Here is a 27164-nt window from a genome sequence, read left to right on the forward strand (position 1 = left end):
GTTCAATTCTTGAAAAAATCCGCTATTTAAAAATATTGGAATAGTTTGAAACAGGAATAGTAACCTTGGAAGGATATTCATCTTCATTAAGGCTATTCTTCCCATTAAGGATAGGTTCAAGTCATGCCATTTTTCCAAATTGTTTTAAATTTCTTTAAGCAGTTTGTCATAATTATCTGTTTTTTAAGTTACTACACTTATTTGAAATAACAACACCTAGATAGCTGATTCTTTTTTCATACAAAAACCCTGATCTTTGCTGGAAGAACTGAATTTGTTCCATCGTCATATTCTTTGTCAGAAATTTTGTTTTTTGATAATTAATCTTTAATCCTGCCCAGTGACCAAATTGTTTAATCTTATTTATAAGGCAGTCTATTGAGTCCATCGGTTGTTCTAGTATAAAGACTAAGTCATCTGCGAAAGCTCTAAGTTTGTATTGTTCATCTTTTATCACAGCTCCCTTTATACTTGTATCTTCCCTTATTTGATTATTCAATACCTCTAGAAATAAAATAAAAAGTAGAGGTGACAATGGACAGCCTTGTCTTGTACCTTTTTGAATGTTAATTATATCTGTTAGTTTGCTGTTCACTGTCACCCTTGCATTTTGTGAAGAATATATTGCTTCCACTGCTCTCAAGAAGTTTTCACCACATTCCATGCCTTTCAGTTGCTGTAGCATAAAATGCCAGTGAACATTATCGAAGGCCTTCTCAGCATCTAAACAAATTAAAGCTATTTGTTTCTTTGGATGAGTCTCATAATATTCCAAGATATTACAAACTGTTCTGACATTATCTTTCAAATATCTTCTAGGAAGGAATCCTGCTTGATCATAATGTATTATAGACTGTAGAACTTTCTTCAGATGTTGTGCCAGTATTGCAGCAAAAATTTTATAATCCACATTTAAGAGGGAAATTGGATGATAGTTTTTAATATCTTTCAAATAATTTTCTTTTGGAATCAAAGATATTGTAGCTTCTTGCCATGAAACTGGTATTTGGCCTTCCTTTTGAATCTTTTCAATAAGACGCTTAAATAGTAAGAGTAAAGACTCTTCATAAGCTTTGTAGAATTCTGCAGGCAATCCATCCGAACCCGGAGTTTTACCATTCTTTTGGGATGCCATTGCATCTCCAAGTTCCCTTATTGTTATTGGCTTATTTAAAGTTTTTTGTTGTTCTTCTGTAAATTTATTGAGATTATTTTGGTTGATATATTCTTCTAAATCTATTTTATGAACTGCTTATCTTCATATAATTTTTTATAGAACTGTTCCACAATTTGACATATTTCTTGCTTTTGAGTTTTCTCTTTGTTGTTCTCATCTTTCAGTGTCGTAATTATGTTTTTGGCCTTTTCTTTTCTCATCCTATAAGCCAACCACCTTTCAGGCTTATTGGCATGTTCAAAAAATTTTTGTATAGCATACCTCAATTTAATCTCCATCTCTTCCATAAGAATTTGTGTTGCATTTCTTTCACTTTTTTTTTGAAATTCATGTTTTGTTGGCTGTTTTTTTAAGATTCTTTTCAGCTTCTCCAGCTTGTGACATTAAGTTTTGAAAATTTTCAGTTCTTTCTTTCTTTTTCTTGATACTATATCTAATTGCAAGGCCCCTGTAGTAAGCTTTAGCGGTGTCCCAAACTACTTGCATCTTTACCTCTGGTGTTATGTTATGTTTAAAAAAAAGATTCCATTTCCACCTTAGATTCTTTGAGAAAGTTTTTATCTTTCAAAATTGAAATATTTAGCCTCCAAGATCTTCTCATCCGTGGACCTTTGAGCTTTATCATTACTATGATAAAGTCTGAAATATGATGGTCTGAAATACTATGGTCTGAAATACTATGGTCTGAAATAACTCTTGTTTGAATTTCTGTGTCAACTAAGTCTTTAATCATACTTGCAGAGAGTCTACACATATCGATTCTTGACCAAATTTGATGGCTAGAGGAATAGTAAGTAAAATCTTTGGAGTTGGGATATCTTGTTCTCCATACATCAACCAAATCCATTTCTTCTGCTAATTTCCAAAAAACTTGTTGGCAACTGAAGACCTTTACTTTTCATCTGTTTGTGCATTTTTTGTCCAATTGTCTGTCAGAAACTGCATTGAAATCTCCTATTAGACAATATTCTACATATTCCAAATTTGATAATTTAAGACGCAAATCTTGAAAGAATTTCTCTTGATGATCATTTGGGGCATAGATATTTGCCAATAAAATTTTTTATTATCCACTGTAATTTCCACTAATAGAATTCTTCCATCTTCAGAAGCATACTGCAATCGTGGGTTAAATTTATCTTTAATATATATTGCCACTCCCCTTTTCTTCTTATTCATGTCTGTTGCTGTAAATAAATTACCAAGTTTTTTATTTTTCAAAAAATGTTGATCTTTAGTTAAAATATGGGTTTCTTTTAGGCAAATTATGTCCATTTCCATTTTTGTCAAATATCTTAAAGTCTTCCTCCTTTTGGCAGGAGAGTTAAGTCCATTCACATTAATTGAAACTATTGAAGCCATTATGGGTTTTGTTTATCATTATCTTTTTTTATCTTTTTTGAAATGCTGTATTGTATGATATCTCTGTGGTTCATTTGGATTTTCTTCACCAGAACTTTCTTCCTCCTCCTCCTTCTTTTCCTTGCCTTCTTTTTCCTTCACTCTATCCAGAAAATTCTGAGTTTTAAAAATGGTGTTAATCCTGTACATGTTATCCTGGTAGATAAAAAGAAGGCCTTCTGGCATTAGCCACATATAGGATATTTCTCTTCCTCTCAAAAAATCTGTTAGCGCTTGGTATTTTCTCCTCTGTTGTCTCAGTGGCCAAGGTACCTCTCTTAGGATTTTCACCATATTGCCAGCTATCATCATAGGTCTGTCTCTTACTTGCTTCAAAATATCATCTTTAGTCCTCTTTCTTGTGAGTCTCAAATGAACTTCACTAGGTAATTTTTTTTTCCGTCTTGTATAACTCGATGTCACCCATCTAACTTGACCAAACTCTTCTTCCATCCTCTGAGGATTCACCTGTAAGATTTCAGCGAAGGCTTCACTTAAGATTTTCTGTAAATCTTCATTTTTCTCTTCTGGTATATTTTGAAACCTCAACATATAGGCAGCTCTGTCTACTTCCAGTTGCAAGAGTCTAGAATCATGTACATTCTGTTTTTTTTCCCCAGATGTTCCACCTTTTGGATATTCTCTGTCACCTGACCATCTAGTACTTTTAAGGCTTTGTTGGTCTCAGCTGTCTGCTATTCTCCAGAAGCTCTTGTTTAATCTCTGCCATCTGTTCACCAATGTTGTCTACTTTACTAGTCAGCTGTGTTATAGCCGTCATTAAGGTGTTTTGCATTTCTTTCATATCTCCCTGCATGGTCGCAAATTTCCCTGGCCCAGGTGGAGTGTTGGGCGAAGGAAATGGTGGCTTTCCTTCTCTGTTGTCTTTTTTTTTTACTGTTTCTTTGAAACCAATCCCAGTTTTATTTTCCATTCTTATTAGAGTAGGCACACTCACAACCACAAGTTCAATAAGTGTCTCTTCAACATTTGTTTTGAAACTCTATGTTCCTGTTTATAACAGATAAACTAATCTCCACCAAGCGATACCCTTATTGTGAAGTAGTTTTTTTTTAAAAAAACTTCTAACTTCTATCAACAATTTGTGGTAGCCAAAACAATGCTAATAATAATAATAAACAATTTTTTTAGCCAACCACACTAGATAGTCAATAGGCAAAACAATTCAGTTCACTATAACAACAACAATTCACTATTACAAGTCCTCTAGCAATGCTGATTCAGTTGCAATCCAGTCACGACAACGTCTTTCAAATAACTTCAAATTTCAGAAACTTCAAGATGTAAATTTGTAATCCAGGGCTGAATGCCCTATTTATAATCCAAGAGTGAGATCCAAGATTGAAATATAAGCCAATAATCCAAACAAAAGAAAAGAAAATCAGGCACTCCCAAAAATAAAGGCAAAACTTAGTAGAAAATAGGAAAAAGTTCCCCACAGGCCAGGCTCAGCCAGTTTATTATTAGGTATGGTAATGACCACACTATGGGCTCAAATTTCTCCTAAAATGACCTAATCTTATTTCCCTGACAGACAAAGGGTGGGCGGGAATAAAAAGCCTCTTTGTTAGTGTTACAAATATTTGATTGAGAACATATGAAGGAGATTTGTTTATGATCAATGTTGCAGTTTTGAAAATGGACAGGGACTGAAGATTCTTTCAAGGACATATTGGAAATTGCTTTCTACATTAAAATATGGAAATGATTCGTCAAGTTGTTGTCAATTTTATTTAAAGAAGTTAATTTGCTTTTTAAAAATAAAGCATGATATTTAAAAATAGCGAACATTATGAATAAATCATTATCGTGTTAATAATGATAGTTTGGGGGTACTGCTGGTATCAGCTGACTGATTAGGGAGAAGGAACTGACTAAGTAGGAGGAGAAGCTCTGCTCATATTCAGAACTTCTGTCTCTAAGCAGATGTAGGGGAAATGAAATTTTAATGAATCAGAAACATCAATAAGCTTATATGGAAAATATCCAGCACAGCACTTTAACTTCATGGGGGTTGTGTGTGTGTGTCTAACTTTCTCTGCCCTCATGTCTATCAAACATGTCTATCAAACATGTCTATCAAACAATCCAATATAAAATGCATTCCTTGTGGTAGTGTTGCATGCTCTTTAAAGTCAAATAAATTAACAGAAAAGACATACAATGCTGATGGCAGTTTTTACTGCTGCTTTTTCTGTCCTTACAGATTTGAAGTAACAGGCTATCAAGAAATTAATAGTATAGCAAGCCTTTATTGGCATAAAACAGATTTAGCAGTAAAATAGCAATATAAATAATATAAAATCCTAGATTATAGAGTACATAGGGAGCTAAAATACATAAAATAAGTAAAATATATATGAGTCGAGTTTAGCCAAATTAAATAATTAAAAACAAATAAAATGTGGTCATTCCGGAACCATTCTCTGTCGTATTTCCATGGCCTGTTGGAGAAATCTAGCCACCATTAAAGTTACCTCAGTGCAAGTGTCATTTAAAAGTTTGTGAACTTTGCCTGAATCAGCACAGCCCAACATATCTGCTAAGATATCTTTCAAGTATATCATCGAATATCATCATAAAGAGTAATACATGGGAAATAGTTTCAATACACTTGGAATTATAAAGACAGTGTCTATTAGAGTACTCAATCCTGTTAAATCTACCAAATAGGATAGCAGATGGTAATGCATTACATCTCGTTAACGAGAACACATCAAGAAATTAAAGACCAGCAACTCTTGGTTTCTGAAACATCATCATTGTTTATAATAAAAGCCTAAAAGTCTTCTGGTGAAGCCAAATCTAGGCCCCTCATTGCCTAAACCTGCACTCCATGAGCCACTGGCCCATCACGTGTCCATCAACCCCTCTGGTCTTACATTGGCTCACTGTCCTGTCCCCCACTCTATGCCCTCCTCCGCCCACTGACAGCCCTCTCAGGCAAGAACACCATCAGACAGTTCTCTGCTGGGAGCTTACTGACTACAACTGCTTCTCCTCAGGGCCCTGTCTCTTCCTTCTTATTTTTCTTTCTCTCATTCCTTTCTCTCCCCTCTTTTTTCTACCTCCCCTTCTGTTCTTTCTCTCATTCTTCTCTGTTTCTGTCTTTCAGTCTTTTTTATTTCATTCTGTCTGTCTGCCTTCCTCCCTTTAATCCACGCAAACAGTAGCAATTAACATCTCTTCAACTGAGAAGGAATGTTCATTCACAGCAGGGAGGGGCCACTTCAGAGGGAGCGAAAGGGAGGCTTGCAGTGGCTTTCCTCACAGTGCCAGCCATTTCCTCCCAGGGAACCACTGTTGCCAATCTCCAGGTGCTTGGCTTCCCCCCCCCCCCATGAAGAAAGATTATCATTTTCCCATGTTGCCAACTCCAGGTCACCTCCCCTTGAGGTATGTGTGTGTGGAGGAATTAATGCCTTTACTTGGGTGGGTGGGAAAACAGCAAGGCACTCCAGAAACCATTGCCTGATCACAGCTCAGTCAGTCTTTCACCTCCCACTGGCAGACTCCCCTGCCCCTGCCTACTCAGGCTCAAGAATGTTGAACAAACTGCCAAAAGCAGTCTTATCTCAGAGAGAGACTCATATCCTACTCTTCTCTGTGTCCTCTCTGTCAACTGGCCTCAGAAAGGACTGCTGCTGTACTACAGCCTCACAAAAGGTGTCATGGCTACCACCAGCACCAAATCTCTTCCATCCTACCAACAACCCACACAGATAGTCTGCCAATACAGGCTGCCAAAATAAGCCAGGGAACGTATTTCCTTTCTTTCCTATCTCTTTCCTCACCCCCTGTCTCCCTCCTCCCCTCAGCTTCATCCCAGGATGGTTGGCTGAGAAGGAGATAAAGTTGCCAACTCCAGGTTGGAAAATTCCTGGAGTTTTGAAGAGTGGAGCCTGGAGAGGATTGGGTGTGAGGAAGGGTAGGGCCTCAGACAAGGCCACCCTCCAAACCAGCCATTTCCTCCTGAGGATCCATGGTTGCCAATCTCCAGGTGGGGGCTGGAGATCAGTCAGAATAGCAGAGATCAGTTCCACTTGAGGGGGGGAAGTGAATGCCTTCACTTGAGTGGGTGGGAAGACAGCAAGACTGGAGGGGGACACTCACCCAGAGGTCTTTAGTGATACCTTTCCAGGTTGGGGGAAAATTCTTGGAGAATTTGTGGTAGACTTTGAGAAGAGCATACAAATTAGAGCTTCAAGGTGTGGTCTGCCAGGCCCTGGTTCTTGCTGTGGAAGCTGACCAGGTGATTTTGGACCAGTCACAGAACTCCAGCTTAACCTGCCTCACAGGGTTGTTGTTCAGATCGGGGGGGGGGGAGAGGAAAATGATGTAAGCTGCCTTGGTTTCCCCCCTCTCCCCACTGTGGAGAAAGACTATCATTTTTCTTTATAAAAGCTGCAGGGAGGGGGAAGGTGATGGAAAGCTGAAGTTAGAGGGGCAGATAAAGTGAAAGAGATAGGGTTGCCAACTCCAGGTTAGGATTTAAGAGGTGGGACCTGGAGAGGGTGAGGTTTGAGGAGGGATGGGACCTCACACAGGTACAATGCCATTTCTTTCTGGGGAACCATTGTTGCCAATCTCCAGGTGAGGGCTGTTGACCACTCAGAATTACAACCGCTCTCCAGATGGCATCTGAGGGAGAAACCTTTGCTCTGGGGGAGCCACTGTTGCCAATCTCTAGGTGATAGCTGGAGAGCACTCAGAATTACAGCTGCTCTTCAGATTGCAGAGATCCACCCTTCTTGAGGTGTGTGACCTTAATAAATAAAGTGTTTATTCACTGCCTAAGCCAGCATTTAAAGCAGTAAAATCATACAAAATTAAAACTGATTGACCATAAAATCATGCATAAAAGGCATAAAATACTGTTATAAAACTACAAATATAACAAAACATGGCAGTTACAACAATTTTTGGCTACTGGTAAAAGGTATGGCCCTGGAAAATGGAAGTACTTCTCGATGATCATTATAAGCCTCACAATCAAATATGACATGGAATAGAGATTCGATGCCATCATTGCTGCCATCATTGCAGCAGGGACACAATCGTTCTTGGAACGGCACCTTCTTGTATCTCCCTTCCACCACCACTGAAGGGAGAATGTCCCACCTCATAAGAGTAAATGTTATCCTATATTCATTGTTTGTTAAGTGGTATAGGTAGGGCATCAGGGTCACGCTGTAGATTGGTTCTGTCAGAACTCGCCATTTGAGGTGTGTGTGTGTGTGGGAGGGTAAATGCCTTCACTTGGGTGGGAAGACAACAAGGGTGGGTGGGTACTCACCTGGAGCTTCCTTCTAGAGTCCGTTGTATTTTTCTTCACAATGGGCCTTACTCCTAGTATATCATAATTCTCTTGTGGACATTCCATGCACTCCAGAAACCATTGGCCCATCACAACTCAGTCAGAGTCTCTGGCCTCCAATTGGCTAACTCACCTGCTTCTGCTTACTCAGACTCTGGAATGCTGAACAAACTGCCAGAAGCAGTTTTATCTCAGATACAGCCACATCTTTTAGCTCTTTTCTGTCAACCGCCTTCAGAAAGGTCTGCAGAGCTCCCGCGGCCTCACAAAAAGCCCTATCAACAGCCCATACAGATGGCCTCCCAGCACACACAGCCTCAGAAGGCCACTGCAATAGCCAGGGAGCCTGGCACCGCCTCAGAGGGCATGGCTGTCCCACCTTTACTGTCTTTCACTCCCTCCTTCCTCAGCCTCACCCCAAGATGGTTGCCTGAGATGAAGATGGGGAAGCCTCACAGGGTGGTTGGGGGGGGGGGCACTCACCCAGAGTGCTACCTTTCCAAGTTGGTGGGAAATTCCTGGAGATTCTGTGGTGGAATCTGAGGAAGACATACAAGTTAGGGCTTCAAAGTGGGATCTGCCAGACCCAGGTTCTTGCTGTGGAAACTGACTGGGTGATTTTGGACCAGGCATAGACTTCCAGCCTAACCTGCCTCTCAGGGTTGTTGTTCTGATCACATGGCAGGACAGGAGAATGATGCAGACTGCTTTGCCCTCCCCCCACTGTAGAAGCTGCAGGGAGGGGGAAGGCAATGGAAAGCTGAAGTCAGAGGGGCAGATAAAGGAAAGAAGATAGCGCTGCCAACTCCAGGTTAGGGGTGGGGCCTGGAGAGGATGGGATTTGAGAAGGGATAGGACCTCAGACAGGTACAATGCCATTTCCTTCTGGGGAGGCACTGTGGATCACTCAGATTTACAACGGTTCTCTAGATGGCAGACATTAGCTCCCTTTGAGGTGTGTGGGGGTCAATGCCTTCACTTGGGTGGGAAGACAGCAAAGATGGCAGGCACTTGCCCAGAGCCTCCTTCTAGAGCCCGTTGTATTTTTCTTCACAACAGGCCTTACTCCGAGTCAGTTATATAAATAAATGCCCAAGCGTGGTGGCAATTCTGAGGATTTTCATTTGTTAGATGTGACTTGCACAGGATTGGCTCACACTGTCTCTGCCGTGCCATTGGCTGATTCTGCTCTCCCCTGCCCACCGCCAGCCCCAGCAGGCAAGAACCCCAGCAGAAGGCCGCTGTCCTTTGAGGTGGACAGTTCTTTGCTGACAGGGAGCTTACTGAGCAGTACTGCTTCTCCTCAGGGCCTGTTGTAGGAAGTCCAGGACAGTCCATCTGAGAGCGAGCAAGGAGGTGTGAGGGTGTAAAACAAGGGAAATATTTGTGGTGCTTGGCCCCCCATCCCCAGCTACGGGTCTGTGTTCATGAGAAAACAGTAGGGTTCCTTTTCTTCAACTGAGGCAAAAGGAATGTTCATTCAAAGCAGGGAGGGGCCCTTTCCACCTGCCAATACTCTTCACTCTTTCTATTCCAATTAGGCTTCAGTGGGCTCATATGACAGAATAGACTCTGAGGGAGAGGCCTTTCCTCCTGGAGAACCACTGTTGCCAATCTCCAGGTGAGGGCTGTAGAAGCTGACTGGATGATTTCAAACCAGCTTAAAATGCCTCACGGGGCTATTGTTGTTCAGATCAAAGGAGGGAGGGGGGAGGAGAGGAGAATGATGTAAACTGATGTAATGGCTGATGACTCCTCCCTATTAAACAGTCTGTCAGAGAGAGACCGTTGGTCTGAAAGGTATCACTCTGAGGCAGAACTCACTGGGCCCAGTGCTGACTACAGCTGCCAGTTCCAGGTTGGTGAGTAGGGTTGTCAAGTCCAATTCAAGAAATATCTGGGGACAGAGCCAGGAGACTTTGGGTGGGGCAAGGAGACATTGGAGGTGGAGTCATGAGCAAGGCTGGAACAAGTACAATTGAACTCCAAAGAGAGTTCTGGCCATCACATTGAAAGGGACTGTACACCTTTTCAATGCCTTCCCTCCATTAGAAATAATGAAGGATAGGGGCACCTTCTTTGGGGGTTCATAGAATTGGTCCCCCCGGTCCAATCCTTTTGAAACTTGGAGGATTTTTTGAGAAAAGGCATCAGATGCTATGCTGCAAATTTGGTGCCTCTATGTCAAAGAACATCCTCCCAGAGCCCCAGATACCCGCGAATCAATTCCCCATTATTCCCTATGGGAATTGTTCTGGTTCCTCCACAACTTTACTTGCTCTGAAAATGAAAGCAAAAGAAAGGAAGGGTCTGTACTCTGACAAAACTGCTGCTGACCCTTCCCCATGAAGCGCTTCCTGTTTCCTGCTCAACTTTAAAGGCACATATTTTAAAAACGGGCCTGTTTGCAGGTTTCTAAACCTGCGGGAGCTCTAGAGGTACATGGTGACTGTGGGGGGCGGGGCTTCCCCCCACTGGCAAGCTGGCTAGGGGTGGGGGGAAGCCTGTAAAACTGGGGGATCCCCCACTGGAACCTGGGGATTGGGAATCCTATTGGTGAGAAATTCCTGGAGATACTGTGGTGGACTTTGAGGAGGGCATAGGAGTTAGGGCTTCATTGGGGTCTGCCAGACCTAGGTCCTTGCTGTGGAAGCTGACTGACTGACTTCAGACCAGTCACAGACTTCCAGCCTAGCCTTCCTCACAGGTTTGTTGTTCAGATCACCGGGGGGGGGGGGAGAATGATATAAACTGCTTTGGTTCCCCCACACACATTGTGAAGAAAGACTAATTTTCCTGTATAGAGGCTGCAGAGAGGGCACAGGTGATGGAAAGTTGAAGTCAGAGGGCCAGATAAAGGGAAGGAGATAGGGTTGCCAACTCCAGCTTAGGAAATTCATGGATATTTAAGGGGCCAGCCTGAAGAGGGCAGTGTTTGAGGAGGGGTGGGACCTCAGAGATGTTCTCATGTTGGACTTTTCCCATATGTAACTACTCTAAGGACTTTATCAGGGACCTATGTTTCTTTGTGTTTATGGTTAATAATACATTTGTTAGTTAATTGTCACTATAACCTTGTGGTTATGTTTTTGATAATCTCTAGGTGAGGGCTGGAAATCACTCAGAATTGCAACTGCTTTCCAAATGCCAGAGATCAGCTCACCTTGAGGTGGGGTGGTGGTGGTGAATGCCCTACTTGGGTGGGTGTGAAGACAGCAAGGGTGGCAGACACATGCCCAGAGGCCTTCAATGGTACCTTTCCATGTTGATGGGAAATTCTTGGAGATTCTGTGGACTTTGAGGAGGGCATAGGAGTTAGGGTTCAGAGTAGGGATGTGCAAAAAAAAAAAAATTCGGTAGTACACGGATTCGGAAATATACGGGCGGGGAGGGGGGGGGAATATGGAATCCCATATATTTCTGAATTCCGTAGTCGGAATAGCCGCATATACAGTAGATGCGTGGCTATTTCCAAATATACGACCCCATTATACCCTATGAGCCAATGAAATCAATGACAAATAGGGTATATTTGAAGCCACCTGGAGGGGAGGGGTTTGAGGGAGAGCCCCCAAATTTGCAGGGGACCTGCAGGGGACTCTCCCCTACAAACCCCCCAAGTCCCAAAAAGATTGGGCCAGGGGGTCCAATTCCTGGGGCACCCAAAGCCAAACCTAACTTCACACCAGAGAATCTCTATAGGACCCAAATGCACTATATACATCTATCTACTCTATGAACCCTGCCACACAAAACACAATCTGCTCAAGGCTGCAGCAAACCCTGGCTGCAGCAAACCCAGATGTCTCACCCAGATGTCTCTCACCCAGGTACCAGCTTCCCTGCCACAGAACACACAATCTACAGATGCCAGCTCTCCAGCCCTGCCCCAAACAACACAAGAGAAGCGGTGGACCGCACCTAGCTCCACATCATTCTGTATCTGACACAAAGCAAGAAGCATTTAGACTTACCTCGAGTGATGGATGGTTGGCTGGTCTAGGCTCTTTTGCATTACCCAGGGTGCACCACGAGGAGGCAAGCCAGAGTTGCACCCCAAATGAAGAAGATCACTGGGAGGGCCTCAGATTGTGTGAGAGGATCCTAACTAGATCCTGGGACAAACCTGATTTCCTTGCAAACTGGAAATCAGGTGTCCCCTATAACTTGAGAGAAGCTATGGTTTACCCTATGGAAATCTAAGGATGCACCAGCTTTCAATGGCTGAAAGCAAGATGCACTGCAACCCTAGTCTCTTTAAAAGAGAGCCTGATGTGGCCTAGTAGTCATGCTGCCTTTTATGAGAAACCTAAAATCTTTTTAAATCACCCCTAACTGGCCTACTTGAATTTTGAAAGGAGATAAAGCCCTAAACCAGATTATTTTTTTTTTAATTTCAAAAAATACAATCCCTAAAAACACCCTTATTAGTGGGGCAGCCTATTTAGTGGCCCTAGCCAAACCGAAAGCCCATTCAGACTCCAAAAATAACTCTATAAAAACATGAAAGTGACCCAGCCCACACAGACCACACACACCCTCACCAACCCCCACACCAACCAGAGGCAATTTTAAAAAACCAAAACATGACAGAAAGAAACTTAACTTTTAACCCACCCACCCCACCCCCACCCACTTCACCCCCCCAAAATCAGCACAATCAGAAAAGGCCAAGCAACTCAACTGTTAAAGAAGTGGCCTTTTCACCAATAAGAAACCTCAGGCCAAATCAGTCAACAACACCCCCCCCCCAAAAAAAAAAAAAAAAAACAGAACCAGGAAAAGGGGGACAACAGGACAGGAGGATGCAAAACCTGCAGCAATAGAGAATAGATCCAAACAGAAAGCCAACACAAACTCAACTGTTAAAAAAGTGGCCTTTTAAACAATGAAAATTAGGCCAAACAGCACACCCCCCCTCCAAGAACCAGAACCAGAAGAGAAAAGGAACAACAGCAGCACAACACAGCAGCAACAAATCAAACACAGAATCCTTTTAAAACAGTAAAAAACTTAACTTTTAACAATACAGGAACTTTACCAACCCCTCCCCCCCCCAAAAACCCCCTTCACCCTAAACTCAAGAAATCCAAGCCACCCAAATCAGGAAAAGTAAAAGGACACTGCACTTTTAAAAGTCCTCTTACTAAAGTAAGATATGGGCAAATTGGCAAAAAAAAAACCCCACCCCAGCCCCCCCCCCCCGCAGAACCCCCGAATCCTAACCCCAAATAAGCTACTCACCACCCAAATCTGGATAAGTAAAGGGACTCTGAGTCTTAAAAAGTCCTTTTACCAACTAAAATAAAAACAAGAACCCCAAGACTGTCTTACCTTAGACGTCTTCTCTACTCCAGGCAAGTCTGATAAGGCTGAGAGAGAGCAGCAGCAGCTGAGGCCAAGGGCCAGCACAGCACAATCTCTCTCACACACCAACACACACTAACAGAGAAGCAATGGAGGAGTCCAGCCAGGCAGACTCCTTAAAAAGTTTTCTGGCCCTACAGAGAGCAGTTTCAAAAAATAGCACTGCTCTGTGATTGGCCAGACAACAGTGCTTACTTGGATACCCAAGTAAGCAAAAGATCAAAAGAACAACAATGTTGCTGATGGCTGGGGGATCACCTACACAACAGCCCTGCAAAGCATGCATTTGCAATGCATTTTGCAAATGCATGCTTTGGATTGGCTGCTGGGGCTCCTCTTCCCCTTCCCTCCCCTCCCTGATCCCAGGGAGGCTATGGGAGAGGTGGGAAAAGGCTACCAAAGGCGGGAAAGGAGGCAAGCAGCTCCCCTGAGGCTGCAGAAGCCCCTTTCTCACCTTTTCCATGGACTTCCATATACTTCCAAATATCTATACAGAAGTATACGGGGAGCCATACTCGGCTCCCGCATAATGGGCCCCAATTGGATTCGGCTGTATGCGATTCCATAAACAGCCGAATCAGGGGTGATTCGGCGGTTGATTTGGTTTGGCCGAACCAAATGCACACCCCTAATTCAGAGTGGGGTCTGCTGGACCCAGGTCCTTGCTGTGGAAGCTGACTGACTGATTTCAGACCAGTCACAGACTTCCAGCCTAACCTGCCTCACAGGATAGTTGTTCAGATCAAAGGGGGCAGAAGAGAATTATGTAAGTTGCTTTGGTTCCCCACCCCCCATCCCCACTGTGGAGAAAGACAGCCTATGTAGAAGCTACAGGGAGGGGGAAGGAGATGGAAAGCTGAAGTCAGAGGGGCAGATAAAGGGAAGGAGATAGGCTGCCAACTCCAGGTTAGGGAATTCCTGGATATTTAAGGGGTGGGGTTTGAGGACGGGTGGAACTGCAGACAGGTACAATGCCATTTCCTCCTAGGAGATCACTCAGATTTACAACTGATCTCTAGATAGCAGATATAACCTCCCTTTGAGATGGGGGGAAGTTCACTTGGGTGAGTGGGAAGACAGCAAAGGTGGCAGGCACTTGCCCAGAGCCTCCTTCTAGAGCCCGTTTCCCCCCCCCACACACACAACGGGCCTTACTCCTAGTAGATAATAATTTCCCTATGGTGGTGGCCAAATGGAGAGCTCCCATTGGCTGATGGGTGCACTATATAAACCATTGGCTCATCATGTGTCATTCACCACCTATGGGTCCCAATTGGCTGACTCCCCTGTCCCCTGCCTACTGCAGGCCCAGGAACACTGAACAAACTGCCAAAACTGTCATACCTCAGAGGCAGACACATCTCAGATGCTTTTCTGTGCTCTTTCCATCAACTGGCCTCAGATATGGCTGCTACTCTACTGCGGCCTCATGAAGCATTTCCTTTGAGGCCATAGTAGCTGCCTCTTTCCTGTAACTCCCTCCCTCCCTACTTCCCTCAGCCTTGCCCCAGGGCAGATGAATAGAGGCAGCCAGTTTGTTCCAGCGACCTTAAAAATCTATAAGACCAAAGTAATCGCGCAGTTATTGTATGGCATTCCAACTTGGATTAATGCCTTTGAGTCTGATATCGAAAGAGTTCAGTCCAAATTTGCTAGGAAAACCATGGGCCTACCATGCTGTGGCTCATATGCCACGCTTTGTCTAGAAACAGGCCTCAACATGATAGAAACTAGAGCATGGCTTATATCAATCAAATATTGGCTACATGTGCACTATTCCACCAACTGTGGGATTTATTTATATCAAATGCTGTATGAATCCTCCTCGTCCAAATGGATTTCCTGCATAGAGAGGAAAATAATCACCTTAGGTTTGTCTATGGATTCTCTTTACATGCTTCCTCTTACAATTGCATACTATGTAATTAAACGCAGAATTTTAGATTATGAATTACAAAAACTAATGAGTGCCGTGAACAAATCTTGCTCCCCTTTGAATTTTGGAATTTCCCCAACTATTTGTCACCTGCCTTCTTATTTATCAATTCTCCATGTTCCAAAATTGCGTAGAGCTTTTACCCTTGCTAGATGCAATACAATCCCATCAGCAGTTACCTATGATAGATATATTAAAAAATCTCACTTTCATTAAGACTATATGTAATTTAAAACAAGTTGACTCATTGTCCCATATTCTTCTTTATTGTCCCCTATATGATACTATACGCCTTAGGTTTCTAGATCCAATTCTGTTCAATATGACAGGCTGCTCAGACGTTGTAAAGGTTTGCCATCTTCTGAATGATTTGTCATCTGAAAGAACTGAAAGGGTTGCTTTATTCTTGAGTATGGTAATCAAGGCTCAATTGTCCAATGTATAGCTGCATATGACTGTTTTATTATTTTTGTAGTTGTTTATTTGTTTGTTTATAATCTGATATATGCCAATAAAGGCTTTTGGTTGATTGATGTCAGATTTGGCCCTCATAACAAATGAGTTTGACACCCCTGCCATAGAGTCCACCCTCCAAAGCAGTTATTTTCTTCACGGGGAGAGAGATAAGCTGTCTGGAGTTCAGTTGTGATCCCAGGAGATCTTCAGGCTCCACCTGGAGATTGGCTACTCTAGGCCAGGCAGCACCATCTGGGTGACTTGATACCACCTGACTGGCATGATTTAACTAGGCCTGGCTGCTTGCTCCTGTTCATCAGGAGCCTCCCATGACAGCCAGTGTGACTTACCAAATGCCAATTCCAGGTTGGGAAATTCCTGGAGATTTAAGGAGTGAAGCCTGGAGAGGGTGGGTTTGAGGAGAGGTGGAACCTCAGACAAGTACAATGCCACAGAGTCCACCCTCCAAATCAGCAATTTCCTCCTAGGGAACAATGGTTGCCAATCTCTAGGTGAGGGCTGGAGATTACTCAGAATTACAACTGCTCTCTAGATGGCAGAGATCAACTCCCCTTGAGGTGGGGTGTGTGTGTGAGTTAATGCCTTCAGGTGGGTGGGAAGACAGCAAGTGCAGGGGGTCACTCACCCAGAGCCTCTTTCTAGAGCCTGTTGTATTTTTTTTAACATTTAGAATGAATCGCTTTGTCACATGGGCCATGCCACAAATTTAACTTCTTTATATTTATTTTATTCACATTCCTTTCTATTTTATGTGTAAGTAAATAAATTAAAACAGAGAAAATTGAGAAAGGTGACTCTATGCTGTCTTTAATAGGTTTGCCAACTTTTTTGACTAGCCTGCTCTAGTACCTTAAACTATAATCTGAAATACAGAAATTTAGCCATTGAAGACTGGAGATAAAGCGAAAACAAAAGACACTTGTTTCATTTAATAGAATTATTATAATAGAACCATAGAATTGGAAGGGATCTCTAGGGTCATCTAGTCCAACTCCCTGCACAATGCAGGAAATTCACAAATACCTCCCCCCACACCCCCAGATACCCCTGCTCCATGCCCAGAAGAAGATGACAATAAACCTCCGGGATCCCTGGCCAAACTGGCCTGAAGAAAATTGCTGACTGACTTACATGCATTTTCCTGTGAGTGTAAGAAAAGACCATGAGAATTAAGCACTGATGCAACCCTTCCTGCCCTCTGTAGGAGTTCAGGTGTAGGTCACTTGCTAGGAGGTTCATTCCACTGTCCACACTCCACTCCAATAGGTAAGGCAAAAGGTACTTTATTAATGCAGAGAAACCCCAAAGACTACCTGTCATTAACCTGGCAAAGAAAATCTGGAATGTTCTCAGAGGTCCACAAACAATAAAAAGACAATTAAAATCAAACAAATTCAAACTTCAAGGGAAGGAGGGTTTTCAGCCTGGCAAACGCTCACAATTATAAAAACCCCTTTTATCTGCTGGGCTTTATCTTGAGAGGAAGAAAGCCTTGACTCCCTGGTGGCCTCCCTTCCTCCAGTCCAGCTGTTAATTAAGATGACTTTGTAGCTCTAGCAAGACGAAAAGTGAACCATTCTTGCAAAGACTTACAAATCAGTGGTCTTCTTTTAATTTGCCAGTGTTGATATTTAGAGTATAAGTTGATCTCTTCCTTACACCCTCTCTCTCATGATCTGCCTAAATTCACATAATCAGCATAGCTGACAGATGGCCATCTAGTCTCTGTTTGAAAGCCTTCAAAGAAGAAGAGCCCACCACCTTCCAAGGAAACCTGTTCCACTGAGGAACTGCTCTGTCAAAAAATCCTTAATATATAGCCAATAACTCTTTATTTAATTTCAGCCCGTTGGTTCTATAGGGGTAGTTGAAATCTACGATCATTTCGCACTGCTTAGTTGTTTTTGTATTTTGACAAAGGATGGGTGTGCAACCACAAAATGGCTGTAACAGGATACAAATCCAGCCTTACAATGGCTGATGCAGCTTAGGTTTAGTCACATATTGAAGATTCTTATGCTGTAGTGGCAGCTGCTGTTGAAGCAACAATTTAAAAAATCTGCTGATGACCAATCACAAGCCTTGATATGCAAAAGCCCCACCTGCTCCCCTTTCTGAAAACACTTGATGGGCACTAGGAAAGTTGTCAGTGGGCACCATGACACCCACAGCACCATGTTGGGGACCTCTGCTTTAGCACTTCTTATTGTAGAAATATAAACGGTAATGGGCAAACAGTTGTTGTTCATATTTCCGGGACATATAATACTGAAGGAAAAAGGAAAGCTCCCCTGTGCAAGCACCAGTTGTTTCCGACTCTGGAGTGACGTTGCTTTCACAACGTTTTCACGGCAGACTTTTTACAGGGTGGTTTGCCATTGTCTTCCCCAGTTTTTTACACTTCCCCCCCCAGCAAGCTGGTTACTCATTTTACTGACCTTGGAAGGATGGAAGGCTGAGTCAACCTTGGGACGGCTACCTGAATCCTGCTTCCGCCGGAATCGAACTCAGGTCGTGAGCAGATAGTTCAGACCACAGTACTGCAGTACTGCTGCTTTACCACTCTGCGCCATGGGGCCTCATTATAATACTGAAGGGGAATCTGTAAGACAGCTGGAGCTGAGTCAGTGAACCATTTTCAGTCCAAATTCTCATTGGCTTTGGTCTATAACCTTTTCTTCTTGGGGTCTTTGCCTCTCTCTTGTTTATGTCCTCTTTAATGGCCACAATGACAAACACTAACAGAAAACTGGAGTGATATTTATACTATTTTGGGCTTGTTTCCTCTGATAGCAGTGGGGCATTTGCCTCAGGAGTAGACAGGATCATTTAGGTGGGGCAGGAGCAAAAACAACCCCCCAGTTTTACAACTTGTATGAAACACTACATACCTGAGTATGTGCAGAAAGCCCCCAGGTATTCCAGAAGAATAAAGTTTTTGGGAGGATCTAAATAAATTTGAGCCAAGGATACTCTTTCTCTGAGTGCCAAGACTGCAACCCTGCTGTGCCTGTGTAGAGTGCTTTTCTCTCACGGTACAATAATCACACATATTTAGCTAACACATTAAACAATGGATTTCTTGGTTGGAATGGGTGATTTTAAGATATGTTTAACTCAGGAACATTCTGCTTTATTAATTAAAAGACAGATTAATTGGCATTTCCCATCCTCCACTTTTCCTACCATTTTTTGCAACTCTGCTCTGCAACTCTATATCTTTTGAGATAAGAATACAGCTATACAAATTAAATCAACAAAGGACTCATAGAGTGATTATAATCAAATCACTTTTACAGACATATTACTCTGTACTCATAGGGACAATTCTGCATTCCTATACAAATGCTAACCTTTTAAAGGAACCTAAAAATGTAAGAAATTTGCAAAATATGAATTAAAGTTCCCAAAGAGCATGTACAGATTGAATAAAGTGTTTCTGGATGATATTCTCCAGTACCACTTTGACCTCTGTCCCTGCCATCTTTCTTCTCTCTTCCCCCCGTTGATTGAAACCTGAGGTTTCCTCAGATGGCTCAATTTGTGAAGGAAATCAGTATTAGATATTTCTATTTCTACATTATTGTTGTTCCCTCAACTGTTTAGTGGCCTTTCATACTGCTAGATGAACTATTATTACTGCCATTAATGAGGTTGTGGCTTTATGTGTGCAAGTGAAAATATTTAGTCAAATGAGACTGTATTGGACAGCATTGTAACTAATGTACCAGTCAGTGATCACAACTAAATATTGGGTCTGAACACTTGGGCATTAGGGACTCAGAATGAGCCAGAGAGCTGGAGAATGATCTGGGGGCACCAGGTTCAAATCCCCCTCTGCCAAAGAATCTCTTCAGCCAGTCAGTTTCTCAGCCTAATTTACCTCACAAGGTTGGTATTGTAAGAATAAAATAGAGGGGGGAGAACAATGTAAGCCATTTCTGCTCCTCATTGGGGAGAAAAGTGGGATATAAACAGGGGTCATTTTATAAAAAAAATAGGTGGTGGAGCTCATCCAGGGAGTGTTATGCAGCTGTACCTACTATTCAATGGACAATCTTAAAAAGGGATCAAGTAAGTAACAGTGACTTTAAGCGTGCACCAAGTTGTGAAACACAAGTTCCAGATCATAATAAGAACATGAGAGAAGCCGTGTTGGATCAGGCCACTCTGTATCACACAGTGGCAAAAAACCAAAAAAACCCCAAACCCATGTTCCATCAGAAGGTTCACGTGGTGCTAGAAGCCCTTCCACTTTGCCCCCCCCCCCCAAGCACCAAGAATACAGAGCATCACTGCCCAAGACTGTTCCAATAAAATGCTGTGGCTAATAGCCGCTGATGGACCTCTGCTCCATATTTTTATCCAATCCCCTCTTGAAGCTGGCTATGCTTGTAGCCTCCATCACCTCCTGCGGCGGTGAACTCCACATGTTAATCACCACACATTGCCAATCTTAAAAAGGGATCAAGTAATTAACAGTGGCTTTAAGCGTGCACCACATTGTGAAACACAAGTTGCAGATCATGATAAGAATGTAAGAGAAGCCGTGTTGGATCAGGCCAACACTCTGTGTAACACAGTGCCCAATATATGTGTGTGTGTACGTACACACACACAAACACACATATATAAACTGTGGCTAATAGCCGCTGTTGAACCTCTGCTCCATATTTTTATCCAATCCCCTCTTAAAGCAGGCTATGCTTGTAGCTGCCACCACCTCCTGCAGCGGTGAATTCCACATGTTAATCACCCTTTGGGTGAAGAAGTACTTCCTTTTATTTCTTTTAACCTGCCTGATCAGCAATTTCATTGAATGCCCACGGGTTCTTGTATTGTGAGAAAGGGAGAAAAGTACCTCTTTCTCTGCTTTCTCCATCCAATGCATAATCTTGTAAACTTCTATCGTGTCACCCCGCAGTCGACGTTTCTCCGAGCTAAAGAGCCGCAAGCGTTTTAACCTTTCTCCATAGGGAAAGTGTTCCAAACCTTTAATTGTTCTAGTTGCCCTTTTCTACACTTTTTTCCAATGCTATAATACTCTTTTAGAGGTGCAGTGACCAGAACTGTACACAGTATTCCAAATGAGTCCGCACCATCGATTTATACAAGGGGGCATTATGATACCGGCTGCTTTGTTTTCAATTCCCTTCCTAATAATTCCCAGCGTGGCGTTGGCCTTTTTTGTTGCGATCGCACACTGTCTTGACATTTTTTTTTCAGTGAGTTATCTACCACGACCCCGAGATCTCTCTCTCTCTCTCTCTTAGTCAGTCTCTACCAGTTCACACCCCCATCAACTTGTATTTGTAGCAGGGATTCTTGGCCCCGATGTGCATTATTTTGCACTTGGCCATGTTGAACCTTATCTGCCACGTTGTCACCCCACTCACCCAGCCTCAACAGACCCCTTTGGAGTGCCTCGCAATCCTCTCTGGTTCTCACCACCCTGAACAATTTAGTGTCATCTGCAAACTTGGACACTTTGCTGCTTACTCCCGACTCTGGATCATTAATGAACAAGTTAAAAAGCATGAGTTGTACCGACACGCAACCTGATGCAACCTGATGTTAAAGGGATTTGTTACACGTATAAGGTTAGCCGTGCTCAGTTTTAAAGCCATCATTTTATCCTTTGGGTATGTCTCCTCTCCAAACTATGGCCGCTTAGAACCGTTGCATCTCCACAATTCTCTAAATAACGTCTGTGTTGCAAAACACGTTTTCCCCCAAACAATATGAAGCCTCCTACACCAGTGGCTGACCCTCCTTTCCCCCTTAGGAAACATCCGGCATTCCTTGGGGGGGGGGATCCTTAGCCGCCCCCTTGTGGACTGTTGCATCACTCCACCATGAGGAAACATACCACGTTCATTTTTGTGTGTGCCCGTGCATGTGTGGGTGGGGCAGCTGTCACTTTGGAATGCGGCTTGATGATGATAGGGGCCCCCTATCTACTACTTACATGGATTGTCACATATTATTATCTCTTAGCTTTACATCATCTACATTTTGATATTTTATATTACAATTTTTCTTGTTAAAATACCCATTGGATTTGACATTTTCAATAGAAGCAATCATAATATGAAATACGGGAAAAAGGAGATATCAGTTTACACCAGAGAAGAGCCTTGAGTATCTTGCCAGGGATAGAATTTCAACCAATATTTTCTTCCTTCTTGCTTAGATTTCTCAGCCAACAGCTGGGATAAAAAGTCCAACTCTGCTGTTTCCAGAATTTTTCCCACCAAGTCTATTCTTGTGGAAGTTTCCTGACGTTTCCATCTCTGTACCAAAAGAATCCTGGCTGCTGTATTGAAATGCGTCAACAAATATCTCATCTCTTTGGAATAGTCCTCAGGAAATATGTTCAATAAAAACAATTCTGGTTTGAATTGAATCTGTGTCTTCATAAACTTCTGTAGTAATTCATGAACCATTTTCCAATATTCCTTCACCATCTCACATGACCACCACATATGATAAAAAGAACCCACCTGTTTAGCACATTTCCAACATTTGTTAGACATATTAGTATACATCTTACACAACTTATGTGGAGTCATGTACCATCTATAAAACATCTTATACAAGTTTTCTTTAAAGGTTACTGACCTGGTTAATTTAATATTGAATTTCCACAATCTTTCCCATTCTTCTAACATAATATTATGACTCAAGTTTTTCACCCATTGAACCATACAATTGTTTACAACTTCATCTTGCATCTTCATCTGTAGTAGGTATGCATACAGTTTGGAGATTAGCTTTTCTTGAGGACCTAGAAAATTTTTATCAAATGGGTATTGTTCTGCGTTAAAGCATATCATCTTGTTTTTGACATACCTAGATTTGACTTGCATTCTCAGCCATATATTCATTTTAATGTCCATGCTTTCTAATTCTTTTCTGGTTTTCAGTTGATTGTCTTTTCCCAACAGGTCATCATATCTATAACTCTCTCTCTCTCTCGGCTTGGCTTCGCAAACGAAGAAACTATAACTCTAGTTAGGTTTTAAAAGATTTGAATGAGTGAATGCTTCCACTGGAGATACCAACTTGGAATTTTCTGATAAATTCTCATTTTTAACCATGACCATGTGTGATACAAAGATTTTCGGAACCAATAATGCTTAAAATAAGAATGTCCTTCAAGTCTTTGATACCATAGATACACATGCCAGCCCAAGTTAAGATCATGTCCCTCCAGCAGCAATTGCCTCTTATCATTCAATAGTATCCAGTCTCTTACTCACAAGAGCACAGAAGCTTTATAGTACAGTTGCCAATCTGGAAGGCCCATACCTGCTCTCAGTTTAGAATCTTGCAGTATCTTCAGTTTGATTCTTGGTTTTTTGCCTTGCCAAATATATTTAGAAACCATCTTATTCAATTCTTGAAAAAAACCCGCTATTTAAGAATACTGGGATAGTTTGAAATAGAAATAATAGCCTTAGGAGGATATTCATCTTTATTGAAGCTATTCTTCCCACTAAGGATAAATTCAAATCATGCCATTTTTCCAATTCTTTTTAAATTTCTTTGAGTAGTTTGTCATAGTTGTCCATTTTTAAACTGCTACACTTTTTTGAGATAAGTACACCTAAATATTTGATTCTTTTCTCATACAGAACCCCTGATTTTTGTTGAAGAAATTGAATTTGTTCTATCATCATATTTTTTGTCAAAAAATTTGTTTTGTGGTAGTTAATCTTTGATCCTGCCCAGTCACCAAATTGAATGATCTTATTTATAAGACAGTCTATTGAGTCTATCGGTTCCTCTAATATAAAAACTAGGTCATCTGCGAAAGCTCTCAATTTGTATTGTTCGCCTTTAACCACTGCTCCCTTGATACTTGTATCTTCTCTTATCTGATTATTCAATATCTCTAAACATAGAATAAAAAGGAATGGTGACAGTGGGCAGCCTTGTCTTGTCCCCTTTTGAATATTAATTACTTCTGTTAGCTCACCATTCACCATCACCCTTGCTCTTTGGGAAGAATATATTGATTCTATTGCTCTCAAGAAATTTTCACCACATTCCATACCTTTCAGTTGTTGTAACATAAATTGCCAATGAACATTATCAAAGGCCTTTTCAGCATCCAGACAAATTAATGCCAGTTGTTTCTCTGAATGAGTCTCATAATATTCCAATATATTACAAACTGTTCTAACATTATCTTTCAAATATCTTCTGGGAAGGAATCCAGCCTGATCTTGATGTATTGTGGACTGTAGAACTTTCTTCAAACATTGTGCCAATATTGCAGCAAAGATTTTATAGTCCACATTTAAAAGAGAGATTGGATGATAGTTTTTTAAATCTTTCAAATCCGCACCTTCTTTTGGAATTAAGAATATTGTGGCTTCTTGCCATGAAGCTGGCATTTGGCCTTCGTCCTGAATCCTTTCAAGGAGATGTTTAAATGGTAACAGTAAGGGCTCCTCATAAGCTTTGTAGAATTCCACAGGCAGTCTTTACCATTCTTTTGAGATGCCATCATGTCTCCAAGTTCCCTTATTGTTATTGGTTAATTCAAAAATTTTTGTTCTTCTGAAAATTTATTAAGGTTATTTTGGTTAATATAATCTTCTAACTCTGTCTTGTGAAATTGTTTATCTTCATATAGTTTTTTATAATATTGTTCCACAATTTGGCATATCTCCTATTTTTGAACTTTCTCTTTGTTATTCTCATCTTTCAAAACCAGTATTATTCCTTTGGCATTCTCTTTTCTCATTCTATAGGCCAATCATTTTCCAGGTTTATTAGCAGGCTCAAAAAAGTTTTGTCTGGCATCTCTCAATTTTATCTCCATCTCCTCTATGAGTAATAAGTTCAGTTAATGTTGTGTTTCTTTAACCTTATTTTGAAACTCCTGTCTTGCCGGTTGAGGTTTTAAGTTCTTTTCAACTTCTCCAGTTTGCAACATTAGTTTTTGAAAATTTTCAGTTCTTTCTTTCGTTTTCTTTGCACTATATCTAATTGCAAGGGCCCCAAAGTATGCTTTAGCAGTGTCCCAAACTACTTGCATCTTTACATCTTGTGTTATGTTCTGTTTGAAAAAGGATTCCATTTCAACCTTAGATTCTTTAAGAAAGTCTTTATCTTTCAGGATAGAGGTATTTAACCTCCATGATCTTCTCATTCGTATACCTTTGAGCTTTACCGTTACAGGACTATGGTCTGATATGACTCTTATTTGAATTTCTGTCTCAACTAGATCTTTAACAAAATTTGTAGAGAGCCAACACATAAATTCTTGACCACGTTTGATGACTGGGAGAATAGTAAGTAAAGTCTTTCAAATTTGGGTATCTTGTTCTCCAAACATCAACCAGATCCAATTCTTCTGCTAGCTTATTGGCAATTAAAGACTTTTACTTTTGGTATGTTTAAAAAAAATTTTTGTCCAGTTGTCTGTCAGAAACTGCATTAAAGTCTCCTATTATACAGTATTCCACATATTCCAAATTTGATAATTTAAGATGCAGATCTTGAAAGAATTTCTCTTAATGATCATTTGGGGCATAAATATTTTATTATTATTATTATTATTATTATTATTATTATTATTATTATTATTATTAAATTTTATTTGTATCCCGCCCTCCCCGCCTGGGCAGGCTCAGGGCGGCTAACAACGTTCAATAAAACATGATATAAATACAGTAATTAAAACACATTAAAATTATAAAACAGCATTAAAATTATACATGGTTAATAATATACTTAGTTAATACAATTTAAGAACTAATCCAGCATATATAGTCTATAACATATATAATCTATAGTTTAACAGCAGCAAAGGTGTTCCGGGCGCTGTTACATATTTAAATAGTGGCAAGAATCATTAAAGAATCACTTTGTTGGATCCTCCGTTCAATCATCCTCTGTCAGCATTCTGAGAAAGCCTGCCTAAAGAGGATGGTCTTGCAGGCCCTGCGGAACTGATCTAAGTTCCGCAGGGCCTGCACCTCCTCCGGGAGTTGATTCCACAGGCTCGGGGCTGCCACGGAGAAAGTCCGTGCGGTCTGTAATTTTGCATCCCTTGGCCCAGGGACAGTCAGCTTGTTCTTCCCTGCTGACCTCAGTGCTCTTTGGGGCTCGTATGGGGAGAGACGGTCCTTCAGGTAGGCAGGTCCTCGGCCATATAGGGCTTTAAAGGTAATGACCAGCACTTTGTAGTGAAGCCGGTATGTAACTGGCAGCCAGTGCAGTTCGCGCAGCCTCGGCTGTATATGCTCCCATTTCGGGAGTCCTAATAACAGCCTGGCCGCTGCGTTCTGCACTAGCTGCAGCTTCCGGGTTCGACACAAAGGCAGCCCCATGTAGAGGGCATTACAGTAGTCCAATCTTGAGGTGACCGTCACATGGATCACTGTTGCTAGGTCCCGGTGCTCTAGGAAAGGAGCCAACTGCCTTGCCCGCTTCAGATGAAAAAATGCCGACTTGGCAGTGGCAGCTACCTGGGCCTCCATCGATAGTGAAGGCTCCAGTAAAACTCCCAGGCTCTTGACCTGGCGCGCCGCTTTCAGCGGTGCGCCATCAAAAACCGGGAGAGGTATTTCCCCCCCCCCAGAGCACCGCAACCCACGCAAAGGACCTCTGTCTTCATCGGATTCAGCTTCAGCCCACTCAGCCTAAGCCAGGTTGCCACGGCCTGCAATGCCCGGTCCAGGTTCCCTGGGACGCAGTCAGGCCGGCCATCCATTAGCAGATAGAGCTGGGTGTCATCTGCATACTGATGACAACCCAGCCCAAACCTCCGGACAATCTGGGCAAGGGGGCACATATAGACGTTAAATAGCATCGGGGAGAGAACCGCTCCCTGAGGCACCCCACAATCTAGTGTGCGCCTCCGGGAGAGCTCACCCCCAATTGCCACCCTTTGTCCCCGTCCTTTGAGGAAGGAGGAAAGCCATTTTAAGGCCAACCCCCTAACCCCTATGTCGGCGAGTCGGCGGGTCAGTAACTGATGGTCGACCGTGTCAAACGCAGCCGACAGGTCTAGCAACATCAGCACCGCCACGCCGCCTCGATCCAGCTGCCGTTGGAGGTCATCTGCTAAGGCGACCAGCACTGTCTCCGTCCCATGGCCCGGGCGAAAGCCGGACTGGCAAGGGTCTAGGATAGAAGCGTCATCCAGAAACCTCTGTAGTTGCAACGCCACTGCCCTCTCAATAATTTTACCTAAGAACGGTAAATTGGAGACCGGCCAGTAGTTTGCCAATTCGGCCGGGTCTGCTGTACATTTTTTCAGGAGGGGGCGGACCAAAGACTCTTTCAGAGTTGATGGAAAACGCCCCTCTGAGAGGGAACTATTTATTATGTCCCATAAAGGACATCTAAGCTCCCTCTGGCAAGATTTAATCAGCCAGGAGGGGCAAGGGTCCAAATCACATGTTGTTGGTCGTGCAACAGAGAGAATTCCGTCGACTTCGTCCAGGCTG

This window comes from Heteronotia binoei, chromosome 1 (genome assembly GCF_032191835.1).
Source record: "Heteronotia binoei isolate CCM8104 ecotype False Entrance Well chromosome 1, APGP_CSIRO_Hbin_v1, whole genome shotgun sequence".
NCBI lineage: Eukaryota > Metazoa > Chordata > Lepidosauria > Squamata > Gekkonidae > Heteronotia > Heteronotia binoei.